The sequence below is a fragment of the Pogonomyrmex barbatus genome, unplaced genomic scaffold (assembly GCF_055798465.1).
Source record: "Pogonomyrmex barbatus isolate J1 unplaced genomic scaffold, ASM5579846v1 scaffold5, whole genome shotgun sequence".
NCBI lineage: Eukaryota > Metazoa > Arthropoda > Insecta > Hymenoptera > Formicidae > Pogonomyrmex > Pogonomyrmex barbatus.
The window spans coordinates 8577596-8592058 of record NW_028297149.1 but is presented as its reverse complement, the minus strand read 5'-3'; the positions used below and the strand labels follow the sequence as shown (position 1 = coordinate 8592058).

At 34.1% G+C, this 14463-nt stretch overlaps 1 long non-coding RNA gene across 1 annotated transcript; it reads right to left on the bottom strand.

Moving 5' to 3' along the window:
* Window positions 1-682: 682 nt before the first annotated feature.
* LOC148935429 (uncharacterized) lies at window positions 683-5917 on the bottom strand. The gene is made up of 2 exons (XR_016140408.1): window positions 3866-5917; window positions 683-2637 (listed from the first exon to the last, which is right to left on the bottom strand). It is a non-coding gene; the product is annotated as an uncharacterized LOC148935429 (long non-coding RNA).
* Between the last annotated feature and the right edge of the window lie 8546 nt (window positions 5918-14463).

Below are 14463 nucleotides of genomic sequence, written 5' to 3'. Positions count from 1 at the left end.
CCCGTCGTCCCTCTCGCGCCACCGTTTATTTGCTGGGGGTAGAAGAAGAGACCTACGTCGCGCGCGTGTTTCGAGAGACCCGGCACCTCATGCACGAATTTTCGGCCGATTTCATCCTGTAACGCCGAACGTGCTAAAAATTCCAACGGAGTACGATGGGAAAATTCCCTTCATCGCGTTAATCCATTTTGTTGGCCGCCGCGATTTCGGAGTTGCTCGAAAATTCCGGGCAGTCGTGAAATCCGCGAGATTTAACTTCATGGAGAAGAAAACCTCGACTTAAAAAAAAGAAAAAAATGTTTTAAAAAAATGTTACTGTCTTAAAATTATGTTTTCTTTATTTTCAAGAGGAGCTCTTTTGATATCTTATATTTGTGCACTTTTTCTTTAATAAAGATATAATGGTAGATAACGATAGAGCAATTTTCGAAATGTTCTGTGAATGTATCCTGAATTAATGAAGAAGGGACTTTCGTATTCTGCTTCGTTCTCTCAGAATCGAACAAGTTTTAGTTAGATCGCGTTTATTCTCCACTTGGGCAGAACAATCTCAAGCTGCGAAAACATCACAATCAGAATTCGTCGCGATGCTAGCACGTGCGAAATTGTAGAATCCACCAGATGAGTGGCGTGCGACGCTACGCATCCAGATTCCTTTCTCTCTCGAGAAAATTACTATTCTATTTTATCTCGTGTCGAAGTTACATTAAAAATCAGCAAAAACGGATCAATTTTGAAGTTATTTATGCTGATCGAGATAACAAATCAGAGCCAATCACGATACGATTGCAAACAGTGGTATTTTTCATAAGCTGCGAGAAATTACATTTTATTCTTAATAATGATTATATTCAAAATCACTATAATAATTTATTATTATTATTATTATTATTATATAAAAAATTTCTGAAAATAGTAGAATACTAAACAGAAATGTGAATTTTACTGTGAAGAACTTTAATTATACATGTTCAGGGATTATTTAATATTGTATTATTTATTATATATTTACTGATTTATATTATTGAGATTCGTATCCTTTTTTTCTATTCCCATTCATTGCTATCTCACCGATACAATCAAGCAGTATTACGTTGCAAAATAGATGATACATCTGTTATTCACCGCATGTCACGTAGAAAAGCGCGGCATCCACGACACGTGCCGAGCAGTCTAGAGTCTTGACTTCCATAGATATTTTTTTTTTCCTTTTTTGCGTTTCCTGCCAAGAATATTGATCGGAATTATATTAGATCTCAAAGACTGAATCCTAACGCGAATTAAATCACACGTCGAAGATAACTATTAGAAAAATTTATCTGCAGTCAACATACAGAATCAACAAGATGTGTTAACAGCTGACATTATTCTATAAATTGATAGAATAAGAGTTATAATAACGTAAGAGTCTTAATAACGAGTCATAAAATAAATATACCCTTTCTAAAAAAGGAATTTAATTATTAACATACTTGTACATCGTAATAGTTATAAAATTCTTGCAAGTTGATATTAATATTAATATCAGAATATTCACGAAAAAATGCGTTGTGTTATTCCGTTTAAATCACGCAGTTCAGTTATTCCACTCGCAGCCATGCGATAAATTTAAAGGGAAATAAAGTAGCATAAACATAAGTCCATAAAGGAATTTATTATAATTCTCAGTCGCGATCGTGTTCCGGAGAGAAGCCGAAATTCTCAACGTCCCGACATGCGACATATTTGCAATTTTAAAACGGTTTTATCCCGCGTCACGCACGAATGCCATGCTAGGGCCATGATGCGTAGCGAGGACTCGCCGTGAATATCCCTTCCCGCCTTTTTATTCGCTACCGGGAATATTGACGTTATATTAAATCTCGCGGAGTCGGGAAAGTGATTTATCGGTAGCTACGGCGAGAGGAAGAGCCGGTGAGGTATAGGCGGAAGAGAGCGGGATTCCAGACGGGAGAGAACCTCGTAAATTCTTCCAATCACCGACAAATGTTACCAATTCCAAGACGTACGGTGCTGCTGGAAAGCTGAACACCGCCAGCATGCCTTTGCCATCATGTCTAAGCTTTAATAATAAAACAGTCCAAGTACAAAGCGTCAAGCGTTAGGATTAATCAATTGTCGAATTCTGGCGTTCGAGAGATTCCTTAGAACGTGCGTGTACCATTCAGATTTACGTTTCGTTTTTTTAATTTTACCTTCAGCACTCAAGCTATTCGATATTAGATATGATATTAGATCAATAACTATAAATAGAGAATTATTTGTAACTTGATAAAAAGTTAATTTCGTTCTATTTTAATTATTATTAACAATTTTTTATGTTATATACGAATTTTCTTCAAATGTTCTTTTAAATATTTTTTTAATTTATAATTAATTTATCTAGTTTATTACTTGTAAATAAATACATATCTTTCCTTTGTAAATAAATACATCATCTTTTCTTTTTCTAGTTAAGTTATTTATTATATAGATCCCTTAATATTTTTATAAGACATTTACATGGAAAATAGTAATTTTTTATACATAGAAGAGAATATTTGAATCTTCATTTTAAGATTATGCGAAGATAACATTTTAGTAGAATTGCTGATATTTCTTAGGAGAATAGAGTTTGGTTTAAAAATTTCTTCAGCGCTGAAACAAAATGCAAAAAAAAAGAAAAATTTATAAAATTATTTTTATATAAAATTAAAAAAAGTACAAAAATTGTATTACATAATATAATAAAAATTCCAAATATTCGTAAAGAGTAATTAATTTTATTTAATGTTGAAATAAATTCTATTGAATGGAGACGCATCTAGAAATGTAAATATTTTTAATACAATAACATATTAATGTTTGCAAATATTATAACATAATTTTTATTCAATATAGATTTCGGTTTTATTTAATATAAATGTTGATAGAAACTGAAAATAATTAAAAATTTAATGCTTTTTCTTAAAGTTTCTTTTTATAAAGTTTCTTTCTTATAAAGTTTATTTTAATAAAGAAAAACTCTTCATAATTCTCTTCATAATTTTGTTTAGTTAAAGAAAAATATAATTTTTTAAATAATTTAAAATAAATGTCTAAATTTTAATAATATCTAATATAACTATATTCTTTTAAAATTAAGCTTTATAGTTAAATTCTTTAAGAATATTTTGCTTTTGCTATTGAAGAATATTAGGTTATTGTATAGATTAAAGAGATATAAAAATTATGATAACATATATATATATATATATATATATATATATATATATATATATACCAGAATATATTTTTTCTAAAACTTTTTGTAATTTAATTCTCCACAAACTGAAATATTGTTAAAAGAAAAACAAATTATTTGTTACTTTAAAAATATTATAAAAAAGCAAAAGTTGTTTGTTTCTTGTTTTATCAAATTGTTTGGTCAAATTTTCTTTTAATTTTAAAGATTTTAATCGAAGAAATTTGATTAAAAAACAGATTTCTGTTTTTTCTGTATCTCTTTTCTGTATCAAAATATATCGTTTATATTTTAATTGATTAAATTTAATTAAATTTTAATTATGTTATCATAGTAAAATCACGCAAATAATTTATTTCTTATAAAACAGTATTTTTTAATAATCAAATATTTTTGCAATGTTTAACATTAACTTCTTTTAAATATATACAGAAACTACTGTTAAAAAATATACTCTTTTATTTTTATCGATTTGTGGCGAACGATTGGCTGTATTTCATCATATTTTTAAAGGTTAAATTATTCTATATTCCATCCAACTTAATTCAAATACTTTAATAAATTTCTTATTTTTCGGACTCATATTTCTCTCAATTATTTCTAGTACAATCTTTAGCACTTTCTTATAATTAGGTATAATACCATCTGCAGCCGTGGTTACAAACGGTGGAAAAAAGATTCTTGGATCGTGTTGAGCCTCGGGATCAGCATCAGCAGCATTAGCTGTAGGTATACCGATAACTATATGAGAAACAATAATTCCCACAATGAAGGTTACTGTAAATGCAACTAACAATGCCTTCATATTTATAACAATTACAATTACTATTGCAAGTAAATGATAAAGGACAATTAGAGATTCTCTTCACAACTAGAATAATGAAATGAAGCAAGGACAAAGTCTATATATTAAAAAAAGCTCATTAATCAGTCATCAAAATTTTTAGATATTCTAATCTCCAAAAACAAATCTATTCTCTGAAAGAATAGATAACAAAATGTAAATCTAAATTCTAACATAAAAAATATATTTGTTTACTATGATCTAATCTCTACTAAACGCGCTATTCTGTTCTGACTATCGAAAATTCTTTGTATATGTTTGTACAGGTGTGTGTGTGTGTGTGTGTGTGTGTGTGTGTGTGTGTGTGTGTGTGTGTGTGTGTGTGTGTGTGTGTGTGTGTGTGTGTGTGTGTGTGTGTGTGTGTGTGTGTGTGTGTGTGTGTGTGTGTGTGTGTGTGTGTGTGGAGGGGGCTGTGTGTATGTTGTGTATGTGTATAATAATTTTTACTTATTTATTTTTCTTATTATTCTAGGATAGTTCTAATAAATATGGAAAATTTAACATATAATAAAATTTCTTAATTTTCTATTTATTTATTAATAAATATTAACAAAAAAAAATTTTTTTATATAATATATATATAAATGAACAATGATATGGCTAATGAGAATCAGTGCTGTAAACAGTGCGCAATTATATGTTTATTCTTAACTATGGTTAAAAAACCAAACGTTTCGACTTGAATTTGAATCATCTTCAGTGATATAAAAATATACAATAGTAAAAATATATTCCTAAATCCAATCGATGAGCCCAATAAAAAATAATAATATGACAGTCGATTGAAATGAAATTATTAATTACTAAATAAATTTTCAAGTGAAATATTACATTAAAATCGTTTGTATAAAATAAAAAAGAGAGAATAATACAAATTTGAGTCGAAACGTTTGGTTTTTTTTTTTTATTAATATACGTAGTTAAATATATAATTGCACACTGTTTATAACGCTGATTCTCATTAATCATAATATTATTGTCTATTTATTAATAAATGTTCTGATGGGAAAAACCTTTTTTGTTAATCTCTATTACTAATACTATTACTATTACTGAAATAAAAAATAGTACGTTAAATCAAGTATATATCGAGAATAATACGATAAACGTGAAAAATATAAGTCATCAATAGCGTCATAAAATTATCTTCAATAAAGTATTATTTTCCTCTTTTACAAATCAGTTGTTTACCAAAAATATAACATTTTGAAAATTTTAATTTTCCTAACTTTAATGGAGTTTAAATTGCTAATAGTTATTAATACATTATATATACATATAAATTCTGATATGTAATTGTCTTCAACAAATTGTTATTTTCCTTTCGTATAAATCATTTATTTATCAAATTTTAGAGATTTGAAAAATTTTAATAAAGATTCTTAATTTTAATTCTTAATAAAATTTTAATGATTGTCTGTGTTATATATATTCATATATATATTTATATTCTGATGTTACTGTTTGTGAGTTAGTTGCTCTTTAACATTGAGTATTGAATATCTAAAAATCTGAAAAGATTATAATTGTCATTTCAACAATTGTAAAAACTCTCTAACAATTATACAAACATGAAATTAATCTTGTTTTTATTGAAAATGGTGATGGCAATCATCATTGTTCATAAGACAGTTATTGGTGCAGCTGTGCCTGGAGCTCTTCCTAAAGCCACTCTTGAGGACGATATTGATGACTTTTTGAATGATTGCTATCATGGAAATCTGGGTTGGGGAGAATGGTAAAATATTTGCCTAAAATACTATATATATAAATTTATAAATATAAATTAAAATAAAATTATCGTGAGTCTTTAGTCTATGGATTTAATATCTATTAAACAATCAATTTTTAATGAAATTCATAATAATATTTTTGCACATGTATTATATATTGCACATGTATTATATAAATTCATATATTATAAATTCATATATTATAAATTATAATATTAAGTATATGAAATTAAATGTGAAAGAAAGAAATTAATTGTGTTAAATAATCTAATAATGATTAATTATTATTATTAAAATATATAATTTGTTAAAATATTTCCTCTGTGTAATAATATAATAACGTTACTTTTGATACAAATGCAGTATAAATATCAAATACAATACTAATGCTTTTTATGAAGCTGTCAGATTTTCGTTGTATTATGCACAATATAATTAATCTTTATTTAAATTTTAAATTAATGTTATTGTATTTTTTTCAGTTAAAAACACAAGAAATGGAGTAATAGCAACGGAAATTAATATATCTTTAAAAAATTAGAAGAATACAAATATACAATTAAAAGATGAAGACATTTCAACGATTTTTATAAGATCTTTTATTATAATTTTATAAAAACATAAAGATTGAACTATTTTTTATTAATAATTGTATATAATCTTGAATAAATATCAAATAAATATCAAATATCAAAATGTAATATTTAAATATCAAATAAATATAATATGTTAAGAAAAATTTATTTTTATTTTGTTTATATAACAACAATAATAATTATAATATATGGCATCTTCTTACATAATTAATAGTAACAATTTGCTTTTCTAAAGCAATATCTTAAAAATTTTTTTCAAGGTCCATTTTAATTTTTTTCTTTTAGACTTGAAAATTAAGTCAGTATTCTTATAATGTATCATACAAAAATATGAAAAATGTACAGAACTCGCGATTGGAAAAATGCTTATTTTCCAGTCAACATCGCTTTTCCGAATTTTATGGGAAGCAAGGAATTTCGTCGAGAATATTTCGGTATAAGCGCAGACAAATTTATGGTTATCGATAGCGAACACGAGATAGATGTCTCGTGTGGCTTTCACAGATGTATGGAACCATATTCCGATTTCGAGCGATTTTATCATTTCGTATATCAGACCATTATATCAGAGAAGGAGCAATTTCGAGATCGTATATTTTTGTATTCTTGACAACGTATCGGCGAAGTAACTTTCCGATGCGTCATTACGATACGTTGTAACACTCGATGCATCTTTAACATGCCTGGTTATTGCAACCCGAAGAGTTGCAATGGTATTGCAGTTTGCAGCGCGAAAACTTTGAAGCTTTTTAAGCAGCGACACGGAATGTACGGAAATATTTTTCAAGCGGAAAGTTCTGTCATCGTGCTGGCTATTTTGAATAATTTCACGCAAATCGTATTTCGTAACTTTATACGGGAGGATGCTTATAACTTTTCCTCGCCGATATCATGCGCGAAATAAATTGCAGTGATACCCTTACAGGCTCGAATTCCTCGAATTCGTATTTTGTTAATAGGAGATTTCATTAAACAAAGATTGACAGCCGCGAAATCCATCCGAATAAATTTCTACAAAAAATGTAATTTTTCTATCTTTTCTCTATTACTTTTTCTCTATATACTATGTTTTTCCTCTTCAGATATAAAAAAATAATGAAATTCTATCACTTAAGAATTATGACAATGAAAAGTTCATTACATAATATAATAATTTTCTTCTTGTTTTCTTATAAATATATACACACACACACACACACACACACACACACACACACACACACACACACACATAGATATTGGCGCGCAATTCTTTATTTCAAATTGAAGAACAACAAATTGTCGTTCAACCTTTTATCTTTCGGTGAATATAATGTGCTAATTAATTAGCCCGTGGAGACATTCGCCCCGGGACAAACACAGGCACGATGCACTTTCTTGCATCTCTTCTGCCCCGTTCTTCTTCCTCCGTGTGTCTGTCTCTCCTCACGTGCTATTGGATTAATTCGCGCACTCGGCTTTGTATCTGCCCGATGTCAGAAGTACGACAACATAGCCCGGGGCAGAGCGCAAACTTTTATTGAACCGAATGGGAACGTAGCGGGCCAATGCTCGCTATCGATCTCCCTCGCATACGTCTCGCGCGTGCATCACCGTATCTCCGAGCAGAGAACGCATTATTAAATCCTGACCCTTTGTTTCGCCGCCGCCGCCGTCACCGCCGCCGCCGCATCGCCGCGCTTACATTTCTCTGATCGCGCCCGCGGAACCGCGCGCGCGACGCGATCAGAATAGAATTTTTCGCTTTAAAACATTACTTGCCCGGCGGCGGCGGCGGCAACGGCGGCGGCGGATACCTGTACTCAGCCGATTACAAAGGAATCAACGGCAAACAATTGGATTTCTCTGGCCGAACAGCGCCGCATTCCCGAGGGCGAAGTTCACGGGCGCATCCAGAAATTCGATTGCCGCATGAAGAAGCAGCGCAGGCGGAGGACAGTACTGCGGCTTTTGCCACAGCAACATTTTGCGCAATTGTATATTGTATCGCTTGCTTTATGCGTAACGCAATTTTCCTACGAAAATTACGAAAATTATCTCGCGTCATCACATCCGATAAGTCGACGCGTGTCTCAAGCATAAAAGAAAAATAAACAATTTAACGTAGGTCGAGAGTGTGTAGAATAATAGAAAAAAAGATAGAGACAAGTCTCACCAGATAGGATTTAAAACGCCTAATAATCTTTTAGAGATTACATAGTAAGAGATTGTTAGGCGCTTTAAATCCTACCTATCGAGATTTGCTCATATTTTCTTTCTGTTGTTGTAAAATAAAAAGATTGTTAGATTAATATAGATCGAAAAGATTGTTAGATAATATAGATAGATAATATAGAGAAAAGATTGATAGATAATATATATAAAATCAATAAATGATCGTTTTAATTAAAAGAATGACCTACATTTAACTAATTTTTTTTTGCAAATTATCAAACATTTAAAAACAAGCAAAAATTTCATCTTTGTTATTATATGTTAGTATTTATGGACATATGAATCTTTTTATCTACATTCAGTGCCATTCGTTTGATACAAAGTTCGATGCAAAATCACATTAGCTGCGGCAACTTGCATCGCAGTTTGCCGCCGGCATTGCGAAATACTAATTGCCATACATTTCACAGTAAGGTTGTACATGAGTGCCGCAGTATATTACGTCATCCTTTCCTCATTATATATATAACAATTGATTTGGAGCTTTTCATCCGTGTAATATTTGATATCACGTCCGGCGATGCTCGATACCGTTGCGTCGAATAGAAACACGGGCTTCGATCTCGATTTTTGTCCAACCTCCAGGGACAAATAATCTCTCAGCTGGACATTAAAAGCCAACGGCAATGTGTTGCGACGATCGGCGATGGACCCCGTGGCACACGGAATAGCTCCCTAGTGGCCCCGTTAGAACTGTATTCATTCCCCAGGAAGCGAGATTGCGCGGAAACCCCCACAGGCGAGCGGGCATTCGACCCCGCGCGTAATTTCGTCATTTAGGGTAGACTTTACGAAATTGCACTTTTTCCTTCGCGATTGCGTTTATCCGACGTAATGAACAGGAAGGGCATCAAGTTAACGTTTTTACGAAGACATGGGAAGGATTAATCAAATGAGCAGGATCGCGTAATAACTTTGTTATCCCATAATTCTTAAAAAATACGATAAATAATAAAAAATATATAAGTTTATAAGTAATAAAATATATAAATTTATTCTAACAGGAATGAAAATTGTTGTGAAAACATGTATACATATTTTCGTTTTTTTCCTTATATTTTAAAGTAGTTCATGCTTCTATTGTTATTGAAATTAAAGAGCGTATGTCTCTATTTTTATCAAATTCTTAACTTTGCCGAGTTTTATGTAAAGAGTAGTATATAAAATATTTATTTTATATTATTCCAAGTTTTCCGTGCCAATGATGCGTCGAATACGTCTTCTAGGAAAAGTAAATATCGCCTTTCGTTTCGCTAACGTGTCTGCGAGCGAAAGCCGGCGTAATTTTGATAATTGCCACGGTTCATTACACACGCGTACACAAAGGGGCCGACACGCACGGATATTCTGTACACAATTTTTCCTCGGTATTGGTTCACGGCTCTTCATGCTGGGCGTGGCATTCCAAGAGTGCATCTGCAGCACGCGAATGCGTCCCTCGAGGGCTCATTAAAGTGTCGCATTGTCCGATGCTGCGTGGCGCGAAAGCACATCTTGCGTATCTGCACTTTTTTTATTCTGTAATTTTAATCATTATTCGTGGTGGCTTGGGTATTGCACTCGGTCCGAGATACTCTTTATTTCTTTATCATGGTGCAATTATGCTGCCCTAGATAGAGTTCGGAGTTCGATATCTATATTGTAAATGTGTAATTGTGTATATGTATACATATACAGCGTCCTCAAATTTACGCACACGGAATGTATGCTATGTTATTAGAAGAAAAAATTGTTTCGTATAGTATCCGAACGATAGGTTTCCCTTTTTAAGGAAAAGTAATTAAGATAATCGGCCACCCATGATTATCAAAAAGTTCATTAATTCATGATTAATTCATGAAATCTAGGACAGATAGATTTATAGAGAAGATGTCAATTTCTGATTTCATTTAATCAATTTCTTATACATGAGAATATTTTTACACAGAAGTTTCTATGATTTCTTATTTCAAAGTAATGTTATATCTATGCTTATGCGAATACATGTATACATACAATAGAAATATTAAAATTAATATTTATTAAAGAAAAATAAAAAATATATATAAGGAAAGATGCTTTATCGAATCCTTTTGGAGAATAAAACGCATCTGACTTAAAAACATTGATAAGATTCTCCCGATGCGATTTTGCAAAAGGAAGAAATTATTTGTTTTGGCACAGGAAATCGCATCATGTGCATAAATTCTAAGACACTCTATATATATATATATATATATATATATATATATATATATACATACATTTATTTACAAGCTTCAACAATTTTCTTTGAAGTCAAAGTGCAGGCTCCCCTCATTCCCCCTTCTCATCTCTTAAATTCCAAGATTTAGTCACAGAGACTAAAGGCGAGAGAATTTCATTTACGTCATTCCGATCCATTGCATATTTGAACGATGTAAGATTTTCGAGGAACGAGCCAATCGCGCATCGGCGTTCCGTGCAGGTGCACGGCGGAAGAAAAAAAGGAAAGAAAAAGAAGATCGATACCAGCATCGTGTAAAATCCGTAAATGGTTCGACGGGATTGCAAATCTCCCCCTTCTCGAAGAGACTCTCCTTTGATGTCGCTGGACGGAGTCGAGAAATTCCGACCCGAGATATCGGAAAAGAGCGGGAAAATTTCACTTACATCGATCTCCTCGCTTATCGCGGGAGCCGCGTAAAATTTTCGGGAAACGAGAGCGCGCATGCTGGCGTTGCCAGTCGCATATTCGAGAGCCCAGGTGCACCGTCGACATCGGGGACGATCGTCGGTGGTGTGCGCGCGCGAGGAAAACCCGGGCATTACCTTCCCACCCGGCTCTCTCTCACGTGCCGTCCCTTTTTCTTCGTTCCGCCGGCATATCGGCCACGATTTTTCAAAGCGACTCACGTCCTCTCAATGTGTGATATGCCTCTCAAGCGACACGAAACCGAGGGAGACGTACGCGAGTACGTACGCGTATCTATGCTCAGCCGGTGCCATATATTAATGTATGCACGGGATATCTCGCCAAAGAGAGGGAGAAAGAGATAGGGAAAAAGGGACCTACAAAGTCGCATTTTACTCGCGAATTTTCTAAAATATGAAGACCTCTCTTTTTATCAGCGACATCGAGAGTGATATCGGCGAGGTGATTGAAGATAAAGAAAACCCTTTGATTTTTCTCAGGGACCGAGCTTTAAAAACGCAGAGTGAAATTACATCCTTCGCGAAATCCTGTTTCTAAAAGATTATAAGCAGACATATTTTTTTTTTCTTTATATTAAAATCTTAAGAGAAAAAGAAAATAGAGAAAATGATATTTTTTAAGATTTACAAAAAGAAATATGTAGAGCGCATTCTTATATAAAGCAATAGCTTTGTAAAATCCAAGTAAACGTTATTTGTATTTTCGTTTAAAACGTGTAATTCAGCAACAATACGATCTCTTCGAGTAGAGAGTGCATATAAGCTAGAAGCTTTTCTTGATGCGCTATTTTGTCAAAATCATTGTCGTTCAACAGAGACGCGCGTGCTGCTTTCTACAGATAATGCCGACGCCCGCGGATAATCCCATGCCTCCCGTCATTCGAAAACATGGAAAAGCGTGAAAGTATATTCCTGCTCTCTTGAAGATTTACTTTCCGTATAGAATAGTTGAGCGCATCTCGAGTATCTTCGCGTTGTTACACACGCCGAATCGTGTTACATTTATTTCAAGGGATCATATCCATAGTTCTCCGGGACAAGTTTAACAATTGAAGCGCTGAAAGCGCAAGTCAAACAAAAGTGTAGTTTCGAAAGGATCTTAAATACTAGATATCCGGAGTGTCGCTTAGACACGTTACTTTCCGTAATCCAAACATACCACGTACGTCGAAAAGTTTTCCGCAGTCACCGTTACTTAGCGCATTAGCCGCGCTTACTTTTTCCTCATTGCAGCGCAACAACTTTAAATTTGTTTTACTTGGAACGCGCGTCGCGTGACTTAGTTTACTTGGTACTCTCAGAGTTTCGATTCGACGAGATGAAACTGCAATTACACTTCGCGATAACGGACGGATGCTAATTAGTGTGATATCTCCATACTCTGTACAATTAATAAACTGCCATCGCGGCAAATTGTAAGGGATACAATTTTGATGTAAATTGCAAACGATCGCGATTTGTTTAGGCGAGAAACTCACGGATACGAACGGCTTCGTCATACTCGGACGATAACCGAGCGCGGATTTTTTTTTTTTCGGTGCAACCGGCAATAACGGATGACGACGGTGATAAATCCATTCTTGCGACTATGCATGCGGAGTTGGGCGCACGTTGCAACGCGCCGAAGGAGACCGTACATACATCAAAGTCTTTGATTTTCCGTCGCTGCCGAATCGCTCCGCGAAATCTGAATTTTTATACGGAAAGGTAAAAGTGAAAGGGGGTAAAATCACCCTGTCAAAGGCAAGCATATTCGCTCTAGCGGGACCGGAGTGATTTATATTGAAATAACACTGTCAGGTAAACGAACAGATTGACGGATAAGCCGAGCGCGCGAGTGTGCGCTAGTATATTTCGGTGTGTGTGTGTGTGTGTGTGTGTGTGTGTGGGGGGGGGGGGTGAATGTGTGCATGCGTGTGTGTGTGTGTGTGTGTGTGTGTGTGTGTGTGTGTGTGTGTGTGTATATATATATATATATTTCATGGGATGTATATACGAAGACTATATCCCCGCGTAAGAGTGGCTCGGCAATGTTCGAGCTCGCTGAAATAGCTTCAGGATTGCCTTGAGAGGATCATCCTTATTTGAAAGTTGGATGAAAATCTCATTGTCTTTAGAACGTACGTTTCCGGAAGATGACCCGAGATCTTACAGTTCCTGACATTGATAAGACGCAATCGAGCCCGAGCCGAAAACGGATTTGAAGTAGATCTAAAATGACACATTTAGAAACGGCTCGATCTATTCCGATTTCTTCCTGGTGGAATCTCGAGTGGATTCTCGAGCTAGTTTGTCGAAGATAAAGCACACGTTGAAGCATATGCATGCAGACGGTTGCTCCAAGTTTCATTCTTGTAATTTTTGAATAAACGCTAAAATAATAAATTTTACTTGTAAAATAGTATGACACTTTTTCTATTTTTCAAATTGTTTATTTGCGTGTAGTTAAAAATTCTCGTTCGTATACCTTTTTAATAACAATAAAGTATACGTTACTAGTATTGCTCCTCATCTACCGGACGAATATACCAAGGCGAAACTAATTTTAAGACACGTTTCTTCGTCTCGAAACTCTCTAACTCTCTTGACTGGCAAATAATGGCATTCCTATTGCATGTAAATTTCTCTCTTGCAAGTACTGCGCGAGTACGTGGGCGATGACGACAGGGGAGATGCACCATGCACACGGACATCGAACGCGGCGACCTGGCACGACTGGCAGATACAACCTGGCTGTTAGTTTAGCTCAGTTTAATTTAGTTTAGTTTAGTTTAGTCAATAGTTCAGCCGTTATTGTACCCCGACGTGGCAGCGAGCACCGAGGACCACCCTCTTCATTTGCATACCGGGTGTGCCCGCGTAAATACTCGACTCGGAAAAGTCTGCTCTTGGTACATCAAAGGGACGCGATGCGAATTAATCCCCGCGTTACCATCCCGCCCGCAAACAGAACCGACGAAATATCGGCTTTGAACGACGGCGTCATTGTTGCGCGTAAACGTACCGTTTAGAGAGGCAAACGCGCCTTGGCGGCTGGTGATAAAGCGCGATCGTTGTCGCGGCCGTTGGCAAGTTTCGCGAATCTCTCTCGAGACAAAGGACAATAACATTCCCGATTAAATAGAGCGTGTTTAATAGAGTCACTCTTGATGAGATACCTACGAGCATCAAATATCACCA